Source organism: Phalacrocorax carbo, chromosome 16 (genome assembly GCF_963921805.1).
Source record: "Phalacrocorax carbo chromosome 16, bPhaCar2.1, whole genome shotgun sequence".
NCBI lineage: Eukaryota > Metazoa > Chordata > Aves > Suliformes > Phalacrocoracidae > Phalacrocorax > Phalacrocorax carbo.
The window spans coordinates 7,196,361-7,212,140 of NC_087528.1; the positions used below are offsets into that span (position 1 = coordinate 7,196,361).

The 15,780-nt window shown below is 41.7% G+C and overlaps 1 protein-coding gene across 6 annotated transcripts in view; it reads left to right on the forward strand.

Moving 5' to 3' along the window:
- The first annotated feature begins 4,300 nt into the window (after positions 1-4,300).
- The window catches only part of KCNJ16 (potassium inwardly rectifying channel subfamily J member 16), a 48,319-nt gene continuing 36,839 nt past the window's right edge, over positions 4,301-15,780 (forward strand). For all 6 annotated transcript variants that reach the window (XR_010375480.1, XR_010375479.1, XR_010375478.1 and 3 more), the window contains exons 1-2: positions 4,301-4,407; positions 8,221-8,308. The gene's annotated coding sequence lies outside the window, so the exon portion shown is untranslated. The remainder of the gene's footprint in view (positions 4,408-8,220; positions 8,309-15,780) is intronic.

Below are 15,780 nucleotides of genomic sequence, written 5' to 3' on the forward strand. Positions count from 1 at the left end.
TTCTAAGATGGTTGCAAATGAACTCTTTAATATGGAAAAAAAAGGGGCACACATCTCCACTCAATTTCCTCTGTTTCAGCAAAATAAGTCCATCCTTCTCTTGTTATATCCTGCAACAATGGAGATAGCAGCCTATAATTTCTTCTTCTGTCCTTCTGCTAGGTAAGTGGGAAGGAACCTAACATGTCCTTGCCTCTTGCACAGGTTGATGAGGCAGAGTCACCCACATAAAGTTAAGAGCAATTCCAGCCTGTATAAGTCCCTTTAGCAACAACCAGCCCAGAAGGGCTTGAAAAAAGGGTGGGTCATTGCCAGGCACAGCCCATTACACACACTTAAAGGTTGGCGCATAGTCAGTGCACATTGATCCTCAAGGCACAAGCTCCTATTTAGGCCATGCCTCTCTACAGCATCTCTACTCGCAGACCGTGACAAACAAGCACCATCAGGCGGTGGTATTGACTGCTTTTGTACTGTCTCATTCTGCGCACACTTTTTTTGCCTGTCTTATTCTGCTAATGCTGAAAAGAATTCAATTTTAAAAGGGAAAAAATGGAAAAGAAAAGCATAGTGCCACTGAGTCCTAAGAGTGCTATTGAGTCCCTAACTCATTCCCCAGCTGTTTGGTCCAAGGCACTGGAGAGTTATAAATAGCTGGAAGCAAGAGTGCAGAACAGTGGTATATACATTTTGTAAATGGAGCTCTGAGCAATGTCCTTGTTTCAGGACCAGTGAAGTCAATAATGGCCTAGAATCTACCTCCACGTGCAGGTTATTATAACATGGAATAATAATAAAAGTGTTCCTGGATTTTCACAAGTTCAAGCCATAAAGAGGAGGGAAATTATATATTTACCCTGCCTTGCAGTCACTTTTTGTAGCTTTTATTGTAACTTTTCTCAGAGAAGAGAAGGAAGGAGCAAGGTTGGCCATCTCTTGGTAAAGAAGAAAAAGGAGAAGGGGAAAAGAGAGACACAAAAGACTTGAGTCTAATTTCAGTTCTGTTGACATCTTTCAGGCTTAACAGTGCTGCAGTCAGTAGTAATACTCATGTAAGCAAGCTGGTATCTGTTCCACTGGCTTCCAATTATAGACAGCTTTGCAAATAAAGGAATCAGTGACAAAAGCAATGTTGATTATCATGCGTTATTTGCCAGTGCAAGCAAAGTTTCTCCATTATTACCAAGGAGGATTACTGTTAGTCATTCTGTCAGAAAATTGGAAACATGCACAATAGTTAGCAGAAAATGTTAGGAATATTATGGTCTAGAAAAAAAAAATAATGGGGCCTTATGTAGTATGTGACGGGGTACGAGGATTTATACATACATCTCCTGCTATTCTGTTGAGGACTGTCACAATAGGAGTCTCTTAAAACCAAGATTTGTGTATGTGTAAGTAAAACAAATCAGATAATTGAAATTTTCCAGTTGGATTGTGTTTTGCTTGATTTTTTTTTTTGAGTGAAGTAGAATTATACTGATTGAAGTCATTTGTTGTCTCTGCGCCCCAGTTTGCTATCCATACAATGGAACTAAGTATTCTTACTACAGGATGGAATACGTGGAGTTGTGGGACTGTAAGATATTTTGTTAAACAAAAGCTAAATCCCTCCTAGGGAACAGATATTTTCTGAGCCTACCTTGAAGTAGATGACAGATGACATCTTCCATCTGATGGATGACAGATGCTCTGTCGTTGGTGCAACTAACCCCGTCAAGGCACTGACAAGAGTATTTGACCAGGAGCTGCTGTAAGATGGTCATGGAACTGTTTGAACAGCCAGAGTAACTCCTACAGCAGGTGATTGCCTTCGCTCCTATTGACTTCTAAGGAGCTTTTGACTGGTAATTTGGAGGTGCAGACAATGCTAGTGACAACTGAAGTAAAGAAGATAGTAAGTAGAAAAAGAAGGACTCTCTGAACAAATCAAGGCTAAAAAGAAATGCAACATGCTACAGTCACCAGGCAGGGCAAACTGTGATTGGTTCAAAGCAGGAAGACCCGAGGCAAAAAAGACGGTACACGTGCAGCTGCTTCAGTTCCAAGTGGTGTGCTTTGCACATGCTACTGAAGCTCCAGCTTGTGTGACGGGAACGTTCATCTGCAGGCAAAGAGGATGTTGTATTATCTACTCCAAGATGATCTTGTTTGCATTTTTATCTTGCGTGTGTTGTCATCTCCTGCTTTGTAGTGCTACAGGCTTGTCTTTGCTACAAGCATGAGGCTGCACTCAGCAGCGTGTGGTAATTAAGCCCTTTGAGGGTCATGCATATTTTAATTATTACTTGTTTTATTGTCCAAAGTTTGCCCACATGAGATGCAGTCTTGCATTCCATGCGGGACTGAAATAAGGGTCAACACATTCCTTCAGAACCCCAAATATTAAACAGACATTAATTTGTTTTGAGCTTTGCACATTTTAGATGAGCATAAATCAAGATGTATAATGGTGAAAAAATTTCCTCCATATGCTGGAAAGTTGAACTGAGACACTAACTCTAAGTGACAAAAAGTGGTGGCTGCAACAGAAAATGATTAAATGATTTGTTTAGCATTTATGTAATGTATGAATGCACCTTGTCTGTGTTAAAGCAAAGTAATGATTGGTTTTCCACCAGCAAGGGCTGTGAATTTTATCTGTATTCCCTTTTGGGATTCTGAAGCTCTCAGGTTCCAGCTTACACAACAGCAAAGTCTAAATGCAGACCAGTTTTTCATCCATGAAATGGAAGTTAAATAACGCTTGACTAAAGTAGACAAAACAAGAAGATACGTAGACTAACTGGAAACATCAAGATTTGAAAATTACCTGATAGGAAAAAGGAGGGGAGGGGGATCAAAGACGTCCCAGGGAATGAAAAATTCCTTCACAGTGCTTCCTGTTCTCTCTGTTATGTTAACCAAGGTAGGATTAGGTTTCAGCTGCCAAAAGAAATAACATTTGTAGATTTTTTTTGGTCTGGGGAAGTGGGATAGAAAGATTTAAGACAGCTTTTTCCAAACTATTTGCTTTTTGTCAAGCAGTCAAGTCTAGTTATTGTTATTAATTTGTATTACAGAACTACCAAACTGAAACTGGATTTCCATTGTATTAGGTGCTGTACAAATATCCAGTCAGAGACTGGTCTTACCTCAAAGAGCCTGTAGTCTAAATAGACCAGACAGACAAAGGGCATTTTGCCCTAAATTGTATAGCTGCTCAGCAGTTCAGCTAGGAGTTATCTCTACTGAGTCATAGCATAGTACCTCAGCTACTGGAGTACAGTACTGGAGAACAGAGCTGTCGTTAAAAGAAATGAGCCTGCCTTCTTGTATCCAAACACAAGATAATGTGAGATTGATTCAGCAAAGCCAAGATTAATGTGAGTTAGCATAACTGACTCCCGTTGATGGCTGGCTGTGTGAGCTGGAGAAACCTCATACCACCTTGCACCAGTTCACTTCTCTGCTTAGACCTTACGGTTTGCTGTTGGTTTGGTTTTGTAACAGGTTCATTTCATATATATCAGGTTCAGAAATGGACAGGGTCTCTGTGCAGGGATTGCATTCCGGTCTGCTCCAGACCTTGCATGGTACAGAGCCGTGCCTAGACATTCAGACAGCCTAAATTCATCTTTAAGTGCCTAAATACATCTTCAGGTGCCTAAATGAACAGCCTGAATGTAATGTCATGAAAAGTGAAAAGCAGTAGCTAGTACATTTTCGGAAAGGTCTTGAAGCAGCAGAGCAGGGAGCAGGGATGAAGGCTGCACTCCACCCTAGTTCTCACCTTTTTCCAGGTATCTGCCTAGCAGGAGCTGACAGGTAATGCTACCTGCTCTGTGACTATGCTAGAAAAGGAGATTGCACTTCTTGTGTAGACTGGAAGTCCCTATCTTAGCCTCATGCTTACACAGAAACAAAAGACTTTCTGTAGAAAAAGAAACCTGAATAAATAAAATAGAATGGAAGTATAAACTTGAACCTGTTTATTCTAAAGTTGTTTATCAGTGGGCAATTCCAAATCTAATCCCATGTGTAAATATTTGAAGTACCATTTGAATTGTGAAGGTTTTTTCTTACATGGGAGAATTTCCTCCTTGTTTTTAAATCCTAGCCTAGATATGCACAGGTGATTTCAGCTTTCTGCTGTGTGTCTGAGCTGCAGGCAGGGAAGTAGCTGAGCAAGCAGCAGATTGGCTGTCACCTGTTTCTCAAGATGCCAGAAGTTAGCATAGCAGACCCTCTGAGTTTGCTCACAAGGACAGACTGGAGTTAATGTTTAACTTGAGTCGTTGGAGTCTATGGCTTGTACCTTTCTTTATTATTAACCCAACCCCTGTTTTTCTTTACAGTTGCACAGCTGCTGGCACACAAGAAACAAAGGACCCTTGAAATAACTTCCTCATGGAGGCATGAGCAAAGGTAAAGTACCTTTCATATTGTTTCCATACCTATACACGGGGAAGCAGTTCCACATTTCTGTGTTCTGCAATGCATTTGTTAGGGCAGAACAACCTGTCAATAGCAAGCATTGTTCAATTGTGACTTTTTAAAACTAAATCACTAGATACATCCAGCTAATTTCGTTCTAATTTGACACAAATTGAAAAAGTATCTATATATGTAGTATAAGAGTATGAAGGGTGAGTTTGTCCAGACATTCACATATTCATGGGTACACACACAGTGCTTTCCATCGCTCTTTTCTTCACACCAATGCCCTTATCTTTGTAACTATTGTTTTCCTCCTATTTGTTTTCTGTACTGCTCAAATCTGAAAAGGCCTGCCTCTCCTCCTTGCGGGGGGGCATGACTGCACTGTGAAGGCCTGAATTTACATCAGTCCTTTCACTAAGCTCACATGAACCAGCTGTACCATTTGTTTTGCACTCATCCTGCGCCCTTGATTTTTTTTCTCTGTTCTTGAGTAAGCTGTGAATTCTAGGAGGAAGCTTCTTGGTGAGGCAGGCACCCATCTGCACGGTACAGAGATGACTAGGACACTTGTACCACGGTTGTTCTGGTTACTATGCCAATGCAGTGTGAATACTTGTTTTAAAATAATGTTAAGTACCTGCATATGCTATGTGGTGCCTCAAAAATGGTTTGCAGAGAGAAGGATTCACTTGCTCAAATCTTTTTTTTCTTTATTTGCTGTGACATAAATTCACATGGAAAACAATATAACTGAAATTTAGCCAAAGCAATGCATCAAAGGAAATTTGAAGATCGAGTGGAAGTTAAAACAAGTACTTAAAGACATTCAAAAAGTAGCTGTTCATTGTGTGTATTGTTGCATATTAGATAAATATTACACATTTTTAGAAACAATAACATTTTAATGGAAATCAGTTTTACAAACTTCAGTGAAAGAACCAAATTGTTCCTGTTTCCAGCTGCTCAGAATGCCATTTTACTCCATGAGTAAATCCCGTCAGTCAGGTGTGATCTCCATCTAAGCAGACAACATCTCAGCCCCAATATATTCTTGAAGAAGGCCCAGGTGCAACCTCCTCTCCGTACTTCTGTGTGTGCTTGTGAGGGTGAGCATGTCCAAAACTATTGAGTGCTGCTGGAGAGATTTCTAAAGGCACCGCAGCTGCCCTGTTTGCCTTTCGAGTTATATTACAGCGGCATTTGCAACGTGTATTTGCTGCCCTCAGAGTAAAGCAGTTCCTTAACAATATCTTTGAGTGTCATTGGCAGTCAAAGTATTTGGCCTGTAAATACTTAGGAATCTGAGCAAAGGTTTGCAGGCACATTATGAGATGTGAAAGCAGCATGATCACTAAGCGGTGTGAAGGCACACCATCTTCATAGTTCCTTAAAAGAAACTATAACTATCTGTCTGGGAGTAGTTCACACATCTCTGATCCTTGTAAGCCTATTAGATTAGGAAAAAGACTCTGCTATTCTGTGTTTTGATCAGTTTATTTAGCCCTAAAGATTGTTGGCACCATAAGCAAGGGATGATGCAGAGATGATAATGTGGCTAACAGATATTTCCAAAACATCTATCACATATAGCTAAATTCTGTCACTTTACTCCCACTGAAGAACACTGAAATGAATGAGAGTATTGGTGGAATAAATTAGTCTGCATTGGACGGATGTCATAACACAGGCCCAAGTGACTATGAAAATCTGAATCATAAGATAGAAAAAGTAAATGAGAAGTTGCATGAATTTCAAGAGACTGGCATCTTGGCTGTGAAGTAAGTGGGAAGTCAGTTGTGAAGCTTTGAACCTGTTTCTGCAACGGCTGAATTCAGATTTTGCAATCCACTCTAAGATTAAGAGATAAACAAGCAAAGAAAACACAACAAAACACAAACCCGTTCTCTAAAAGAATGGGAGAATTGGCAAGTTGATAAAGAACCTTGTGTCTGTTCAAAGGTGACCTAGGTCAGCAGAGGATGAATTTGCCTTCTTTTTTTGTCAGAAGTTTAATGTTTGTTAAGGGTCCATGGATTTCTCCATTTCCTGAGCACTTTTTTTTCTAATCTGGCAATTCTACAAAGCGTATGTTGGACTTTAAACGTATTTGCCTAGCTTGTTCTGGGTGCTACGAAATGCAAATAAAGACGCTGGCATCAAAAGGGGATGGAGTGCTTTGAAGATGAAGGGCTTGACAAGGAGCCAAGGAGCCAGTGGACCAGTGAGAACTGGAATTCTCATAGGACTCAAAGGACACTACGCCTGTTGGTGAAAGCAAATACACATCAGAAGGGAACCAGGGAAGATCCTCATTGCTTTGTCGTGACTAATTGCTTAGGCCGGTAGAGCTACCTCAACTCAGCTTCAGAACTGAAGTGGTTAAAATAAAAAGTGGATCAGGAACTTACTTGAGGGCTGTTCCAGAGGAGAAAGGGTAAATGGGAAGTGGCTAAATTTGATATTGCCTGTATTAAAAGCAGACAAGCTTCTTGTGCCTGAGTTAACTTTTGTCTCTGCTGGTGTGACAGAGCCAGCAGCAAGAATCGCAGCCCAGCAAGACTTTGAGCCCTGTAGTGTTTTTGGTTCATTCGTTGGTTGCCATTTAGTTTTGTGGTTTTGGTTGGCTTTGTTTTGGTTGGTTGGTTTTATGGTTGGTTGGTTTGTTGTTGTGAGGGTTTTTTTGTTTGCTTGTTTTGCTTTTTAGTGTAATACTAGGAGCCAGTTCCAGAAACATTCTGGTGACACTAAAGGATAGGATAGGATCGTAGGATACACCTTATCATGCTTCAGAGACATACAAACAGCAGAAAAGCATCCTACTCCAGCACCACTGCCCCATCCAGGCTCAGTGGCATTATTCTGACAATAAATAGATTAGACTTCCCTGAGGAAAAAAGTGCAAAGCAGTAACTGCTTTTTGTGCCTCACTCCAGCTCTTAACCTGCTTCTCATCTCCTGCCTAACTCCGCAGCCGGAGACTCAGTTGGCTAGCAGCAATGCGCGGTGTCAAGTGTTAAAATGCAGTGGCAATCACAGAAATAACTATAACACTATCCCATGATACAATCAGGGTTTCTTTTTCAGAATCTAATGATGTTAAAATAAATGGACTTATGTTGCTTTTCATTTTTTTAAGTCAGTAAATTCCAAAAGAGGATTTGCCCCATTTCTACAATGTGCTTAAGGACTTACAGCGCACGATCAAATGCAGATTTATTAGGGGCATGAAGGGTTGGCATACGGCATTCTCTGCTTAAAGCTGCTCAGTGCCTTTTCATTCTGGTCAAGGAGGATTTTTTTCAACTTAATCATTATTCATGAGACCATATGTGGCCTTGCATTTTCCAGAGCTTTTTTTTGTATTGCACAGAAAAAGTGATGAACACTCTTTACTATAAACACCAAGGAATATTGGTGTTATGGATGGGACCTAGAAAGCGTGCATCGGAGAATATATCACACAAATGTCTCTAGTGGAAGGGTCTTCCTTCTTTTTATTGACACGGTCAGTGAGAATACTTCCAGTGACTTCAGTGGATGTTAGATCAAATCACAATGTCTCTCTAACTCTCCCCCTCTGCTGGCAATTCTGTTCTTGCTGTGCTGTCAGGGCTGCATGGGATCTCTGAGCTTTGCAAAAAGATCTTTTAAGAAGTCACATAGTAGCATTCCTCATTTGAGTCAAAGCATGAAGCACCTAAGAAAACTCTGGTGTGGTGGAAAGTGGGACAAGTAATAAACGCTAGGGAAGGGCAGGTAGATTCTGCAATCTAAACTGTATCTGTTTGCTTTTTACAGCAGTTGGAAACGAGCGCACAGACCATGATTGATAACACCTGGTCAAGACCGTTGCGTTTCTGGTTCAAACACAAGGAGCAAGTGTTTGGTAAGGGCACCTTAGACTTTTACCATACTTCATTTGATAACCCAAATCAATTCCCACAGCTAAGCCAGCAAAGCATTATATTGTTCTTATATTTTGAAACACAAAATAAATAACATACAAACAAGTGACTGCAGATAAGATTATTTCACATGCTTTTGAAAGCCACTGCAATTTACAGAATATACAACACTGGTGCGATCCATGCTCTGCAGTATTGTACGTTATGAATCTTCAAAATTTTGCATTGTAATGTGCAGGAAGATTGGACGGTTGTATCTGAAATGTGTAGCTTGTATGTGTACACGATGTGAGAGTGGTTTGTCTGACAAGAATATTTTCCTACTCCTGTTTCACAGCCCTTCTTGATGTAGATTTTTTTTAATTCTTAATCTGCTCTGCACAATTCTTTGCTTTGTTCAGCACAAAGGCATGAAAGTTGCCAAATGTAAATGACAAACTCTATTGGAGGAAGAGAAATCCAGTTCTTTAAGTAAACTTTTCCACCAATGTTTAGAAATTTCCTCTCTCAATAGAAGCAGAAGAATTTCTTTTCAATGCTTCTTCTGGCCAGCTATGAATAAGTTTGAAATATATGGCACAGAAAACTGGGGTACTTATGAGGTCCTGGTTTTGAACAGAAACTTAAAATTCTCTGTCTTTAATGGAAAATATCTCACCTGAAAAGAAGTGTACCAAATATTTTTGGAGTTATAGGAGGCTATTAGATTGCCAGGTATTTGCTCAGTTCTGAAGGCAGCCGTTTCCTCCCTCCAGACCTAACTTGAAGCAATGCACAAGCATGAGATGAACTAAGTTTATTTAGTTGGTAGGCATATTATTTTGCAATAGTGGAGTATGAAACAATCTCAGCCAAAAATGAAATTACTAACAGTCAAAGGAATGGTGAGATGTACGTTTTAGACAAATGAAGTTCTAGCCTTCATTAGCCCTAATGATGGTTTTATCTAGATTGGCAGAGCAGGTCCATGGATCGCACGGTTGATTAGTTTTCTTCTGGCAAAATTCTATGTACAGAAACATTTTTTTGAGGAGAAGAGAAAGCACAAGCAATATTTTACTGAAAATAGGTTTTAGAGAATCTTTTTTGTTACCTCAAAGGCAAAAATAAAAATAAAAAAAAGCCCATTTTCTCTGTACTCTTTTAGTGCAGATGAAAGGAAAGAGTGTTCAGGCAAAGGATTTGCTGGTTTGGGACTTGGGCACATTTTCAAAATTCAGATGCTTTCACCTTGTCTTTTGTTCGTAGCTCAAGTTCAGAAAATCCTCTTAGGTTGATTTGTTTTCCAGTACAAAATCGTATGAAACCTAAGACGAGAGAAAGGCATTTTCTTCTTTTCTTTTCTCTCCACCGCAGAAGAATGAGCGCATCCCTCTCGGCATGAGCGGTCAGCGTTCGGCAGACCCCAGCTCTGGGAAGCGCTCTCGGGCCGAACGACTGAGATTAGAGCGGGAGCAGGCTGAGATCCGAAGCTGCTCGCTCGCACCGAGGGGAGGCCGGGAGGCTCGTGAACGGCCCTGGCGGCCGGCCCCGGCGCAGCGCTCGGCAGCGGCGCCCTGCGCGGCGGGAGGCGGAGGGATAACGGCGTGGTGCTGAAGGGATAGCGCCCACCCCCGCCCCGCCCGGCCCGGCCGCGGCTCCCTCTCCCCCTGCGCGCCGCGCCCCGTGGCTGCCCGCCCTTCAGCTAACGGCAGGGACAAGGCAGGTGGTGTCGCAGTGCTTTTAGAGCGCTTTCTGGAGGAAAACTTGTTCAAAACGGTCTTCCCGCCCCAAAGCTTTACTATGGAATCATAGAATCGTTTAGGTCGGAAAAGACCTTTAAGATCATCAAGTCCAACTTTTAACCTAACACTGCCAGGCCCACCGCTAAACCATGTCCCCAAGCACCGCATCTACATGTCTCTGAAATACCCCCAGGGATGGTGACTCCACCACTTCCCTGGGCAGCCTGTTCCAATGCTTGACAACCCCTTTGGTGAAGAAATTTTTCCTAATAACCAATTTAAACCTCTCCTGGAGCAATTTGAGGCCATTTCCTCTTGTCCTGTCACTTGCTAGTTGGGAAAAGAGACTGACACCCACCTCGTTACAACCTCCTTTCAGCTAGTTGTAGACAGTGATAAGGTCTCCTCTCAGCCTCCTTTTCTCCACGCTAAACACCCCAAGCTCCCTCAGCTGTTCCTCATGCAGACCCTTCACCAGCTTTGTCGCCCTTCTCTGGACACGCTCCAGCACTTCAATGTCTATGGACAATGTCCCTTATGCTCTGTGGAACTTCATTTCTCCTCCCCAGTAACAACTACTGACATTTTAAATATTACAGTAGTACATGGTGCCCCCAGTAATGTTCTGTTGTGCTTCTTTACCAACATAGAGCAAAGAATTAGTCTCTAGGCTGAATTGCCTACAGCTTAATTAGGTATGACACCCATTACTTCTTGTGCTAAACCGCTGCAGGGGGATGTTGTATGTTGTTGAACAGCTGCTGGATTCTGCCTGAGAGAGAAATCTATTTATGGGTGTATTTTAGGTTGTAAAGTTTGCAACTATGCTCAGGAAACAACAAAGTTATAGAGCCGTGCTGAATTGCTAAGAATGTTCAGTCACACAGAACAATAACCATAAAACAAGGGGTCAGAGGCTGGCTGGCCCCATGTGGGTGGTGCACAGACACAGAAAGCGTAGGTCATCCTGAGTGCAAGGGCTACTGCTGAGTAGCAATACCTAAGCAGTCAGAGACCATTAACAATTACCCTCTGGCCTGTGGAACTGGCTGGATCCAGACAGCTCAAAAATAATGTAACCCCACTGGAGAGACTGCACTTACGCAATGGGAAGTTCTGGGAGAGATTTCCTGACTCACCAAGGAATCTGGAACCTGGAAGTACAAATGGTAGTGAAAATTAAGACTTTTTCTTCTTCCAGTACTTCAGAAAAAAAATTACTTCCTGATTCTCAGTAACATCTTAAGACCAAGGGGTTAGCTATGCGCTTGGCAAGGCATGGGCTATTTTTATTTATCAGGTAGCCCATTTGAATTCCCCTGCCAAGAACTGAATATTTAGGATTTCCATGGCAACATATTTCTGAACCCATATTGCAGTCAGACTGACGCATGTCAACTGATACAGGGATTCAGGAGGTAGTGGCTGAATTTATTCAAGCAATCACATTCTCTTTTCCAAGGCTAATGCACATGAATACTGAGTTAGCAAACTGAATTGACATGGATTCCATCTCAATGAACATGTATAATGTTCCAGCATTTAATTGATGAGTGGGATTATATTTATATAGCAATTATAACAGAGTCAAGGTTGGCTTTATGTGAAAGAGTACTTGCTATAATATCCTGCTGCTTGGTTGTCCAGGAAAGCTGTTTCTTTATTGGGGAGGGGTGGGGGGGGAAATCAGAACAGATGCACTGAACTTTTACACGTGCTTCTTTTCATATTCTGCAAAAACTCACTTCATGAAGCCAACTCAATAGCCACATTGTGGTGGGCTAAAATATATCATTACTTTACTCCATTATAACTTAGATGCTGATTGTTTAACTGCACAAGTATTAATAGTTATTCACTGCTATCCTCAAATGGCTATTTGGTGGCTAATGTAAAATTAATGAGCTCATTCTAAATCCCATATAAGTCAATGGGCATCTTTCTCCTCATTTCATTCAGAGCTGGAATTAGCTATCCCCATTTCAGTGCCCCCAGATATTCATTTTTTTGTCCTCAAGACACCTCTGCGAGGTAAGGTAATGCTATTGACTCAGTTTCACAGATGGGAAGCTGGTGCAGAAAGGTTACCTCTGAATCATCCAGCAAACATGCAGAGGTCCTAACCTTCGTCATCTCTTCAGTCTGGATTTCTTTCCATGGATAGTGGGATGTAGAGACAGGAAAGGTGCATGCTTGTTTTTCTCCAACATGGATTTGGATTCAGGGGGTGGGAAGCAGTTGGCCCTTGAAGCTAGGAAGCAATTACACATTTTGTAGTTCTGTGTAGTCAGAGAGACCAACAGCTGTATTCAGATATCTTCTTATGGGGCCTAGCATGGAGTTAAATTCTACTGATGGCTCTGGAAACAAGAGTGTGATGAGGAGCTCAAACCATCTATTATCTATGGCATGGCAAGGAGAAATACACGACACCTATGTTGCGTGATCTGAATACCTCTAGACACTGAGAAGAACAAAGGGCTGTACTCAGAAGCCTAACACAAATGCCATACTCACCTTCTCCATTGACTCATACAGGGAGCCAGGTCCTGGCATCCTTGAGTTCCCAAGTGGTCAGAAATTATCATCATTCTCTTCAACTTCGACAACAGACAGTGTGTTTTAGGTCCATCTTTGTTACTGCATGAGGAGGATATCCCCAAGTGGCTTACCTAAGGATATACTGTGCTAGAGACAGGCAAATAAACTTAGGTCTCTTGAGTCTTTTACCACAAAAAGAGTTTTCATCTCTTAATCTGAGCTTTCACTGCTTTCAGTCTTATTGCCATGGAAATTGTGTCCATAGCTGGTATTAGAATTGCCTTGTTGACATCCTTAGTAAAGTATATCATAGATAGCTGAACTGCTCTGATATTTATCTTTAGGTCAACAGCTATTGAGACTCCAGAGGCAAATTAGAAAAAAAAGCATAGACTCTTTATTAGTAGAACTTAATTTAACTGTATTTAAACTTCATTAAGGAGTAAAAAAAATGACCTTTCTTAATGCACTCTTTTTTTATAAAGTATGAAATAAGGATATTAGATTAGTTTGATCCTGGTTCTTATTATGCATACAGAGTAGATGAGAATGCAAAAATTCCTTCATTCAGTTAGGTACTCTTGGATGTCAAATCAAAGACCAGGTGCTCCACAAGCCCATTTCCTTTCTTCAGTGTTTTATGTTTCCTAGCCCTGTAATTCCCCCCAGGAAACCAGAAGAAATCTTAATTTCTTACCCCCTCCCCCCCATTAAAGTAACAGCTCTAGTCATTTAAACAATCAAGCACATGTTCTTACACTGTCTGCACCTCATGCTATCCATAAATGGTGATGTGGTAAGAAAAACCATGGAGGAAAGGAAAGGAAATGACATTAACCTTTTCCATCTGATAAATAAGGACTCTATTCAGCTGCAATAATCCACATCCTTCCCTAGAGATCCCGTTAATGTAATACCTAAGGGCTCAGTTCATTTAAAATTATTTCCACACTGGCCAGCTGATTTCTTGGTGAATTATTCAGTCCCCAGACTGAAATATTCTCCCTGCACAATAGCACATGTAAAAGGGCTAGGGGCCTTCTGTAGCCCCCAATAGCCTGAATGTCCTTTGAGAGGTTTGGCACATCCACATGGCTTATCTGTGCCCTCCAAGTTAGCAGGGATTTTTGTGCTGATTTTCATGGGACCACCAATTTGTAAGGACTGAAGATCGGGTACCTTGTCCCATTTGCTGCTCTTCTCTCCCTATCAGACTTTAAGCACCTGCAGTTTATAGGTAGTAAAAAGAGAGTTTGAACTTTGAATGGGTGGAAATTTTGACCAACAGACTCAGGCAGTTCAAAAAGGGCAGCCTGGATTATGCACGTTGTTGCTGGGCTTTGAGGTAATCGATGTAGATCAGTGACCACAGCAAGGTTGCTTGAGTGGCCCACACTCCCAATGGCTAGAAGCTGGGAATTGCAATGTGGGGTTTTCTTCCCCTTTCCCCCGTCGCAGTACATAGACGGTTCCAGTGTGATTGGTATCTGCTCAGCTATACCTGCCCAAGAAGCTTGCAAAGACAAAGGACTGTTTGTATGCATTGAGTCAGATGTTTTCAAAGCAGGACAGAGGAGCAGGGCGTACAGAATCCAACTGAAAGCCAATGGGAAACACTAGCCTAATATCAGCAGCAATACGTGAAAATCCCAGATTTATATCAGTTGTATCGATCCATAGTTGATTGAAAGCCATGGGAATCTTGTCATTGGCATGAAGACATTTTGGATTAAGTTCCTACATTACGAGACACGTTCCTTCCTCTTTTTTTTTTTAAAGGGAGTGTAACTAATTGAGTATAATAAACCAAAGTTGTATGCAATTTTGCAACCTTTCTGATGCTGTAATGAGCAATGCTCTGAGGGTTCATTATTAGACTGTCTTGAAACTTGCTAGTGAAACAGGAAAAACAAGAAATCTGACCTCACTGTAGTACTTAATTGAAGTGCATTTATTACTGATTTTAAGCTCTTATAGCAACTCTGCTTGCTAAGAACTGTGGACCAGCTTTTGGCTTGTATGGACCCTTACCTCCTGGGGTGGACACAGCCTAGCCTCACCAGCACATGTCACACTCCAGGCTTGCATCACAGGATCGGTCTGGTTCTCAGCAGGAAGCTATGTCTGGGCATTGGCACATTCTCCCTTGCAGCAAATGCTGCTCAGCTTCTCTCCTCCTCCAGGAGCCCACAGGCTGGCCAGCCCATGTGGGGTCAATATGCCAGAGGTAGAGCAGGGGTCTTGTACTGGGCATGTTTTAGTTCCTGGCTCTTTGGTTTTGGGGAAGGTAACAGGGGTCGGCAGAGAGAACAAAGCCCTGTGAATCTACCCTGCCTCCTTAAGGATTCTGCAAGTTGCAAATCTTTAGAAGGATCTGGATGTACAGCCTCATAATGCTAAGGATGGAGGAGTGAGAAGACTGTCATATATCAGTGCCAAAGTAAGCTACAGCTGGATCTCTCTGCTAGTAAATCTACCTTTGATACTGTAATGCTGCGACTGCCATGCACTTAATGCTAATACATTCTTATCCCCATCCCATCTGTATTAGAAATTAAGGCAGAAACATGAAGACTGTTACCATGCCGTCACCTTAAGAACAGTTTCTCACTTCATAGAGGCACTCAGCAGGCACTGGTGCGTTCAGCCATGATTCATTATCACTGAACTTTGGTGCTGGCCTTGGCCAGTTTTGTCTGGATTCAGTTAACTTGTTCCACTGTCAGGAAAGATTTCTGAGCATTTGTGTTATCTCCCTGGAAATCTTAAGTAGGGAGCTGAACACGATTGAGAACAGTTGCCTGACAGAAGAGACAGAAAATGCATTCTGCAGGAGACAGGGAAGATGGAAGTCGGTCCTGGAATAGGTGGTCATGGCCCTCCCCTGGTATAGGAAATTACCTAGATTTCCTAGCAAGAGGTACAACTGGACATTATTGTATATGATGTCACCTCTAATCTAGTTCAGCATAATGTTAAACTAAACTGGGTGTTTTTCCAGAAGTTTTAGAATACTTACGGCTTTGAGGAGCTGTTGCTTAATCAGCATACTGAATACTGTAATGCCAGCCGTAGTGATGCAGATAAATGAAGTCTGTGAAACGTCATTGTTATAAACCAGCTGTGGATCTGACCCGGAGGAGATATGGATTCTGTTCAAGGAGTCTGTGATGCAAATTTATGCAGAT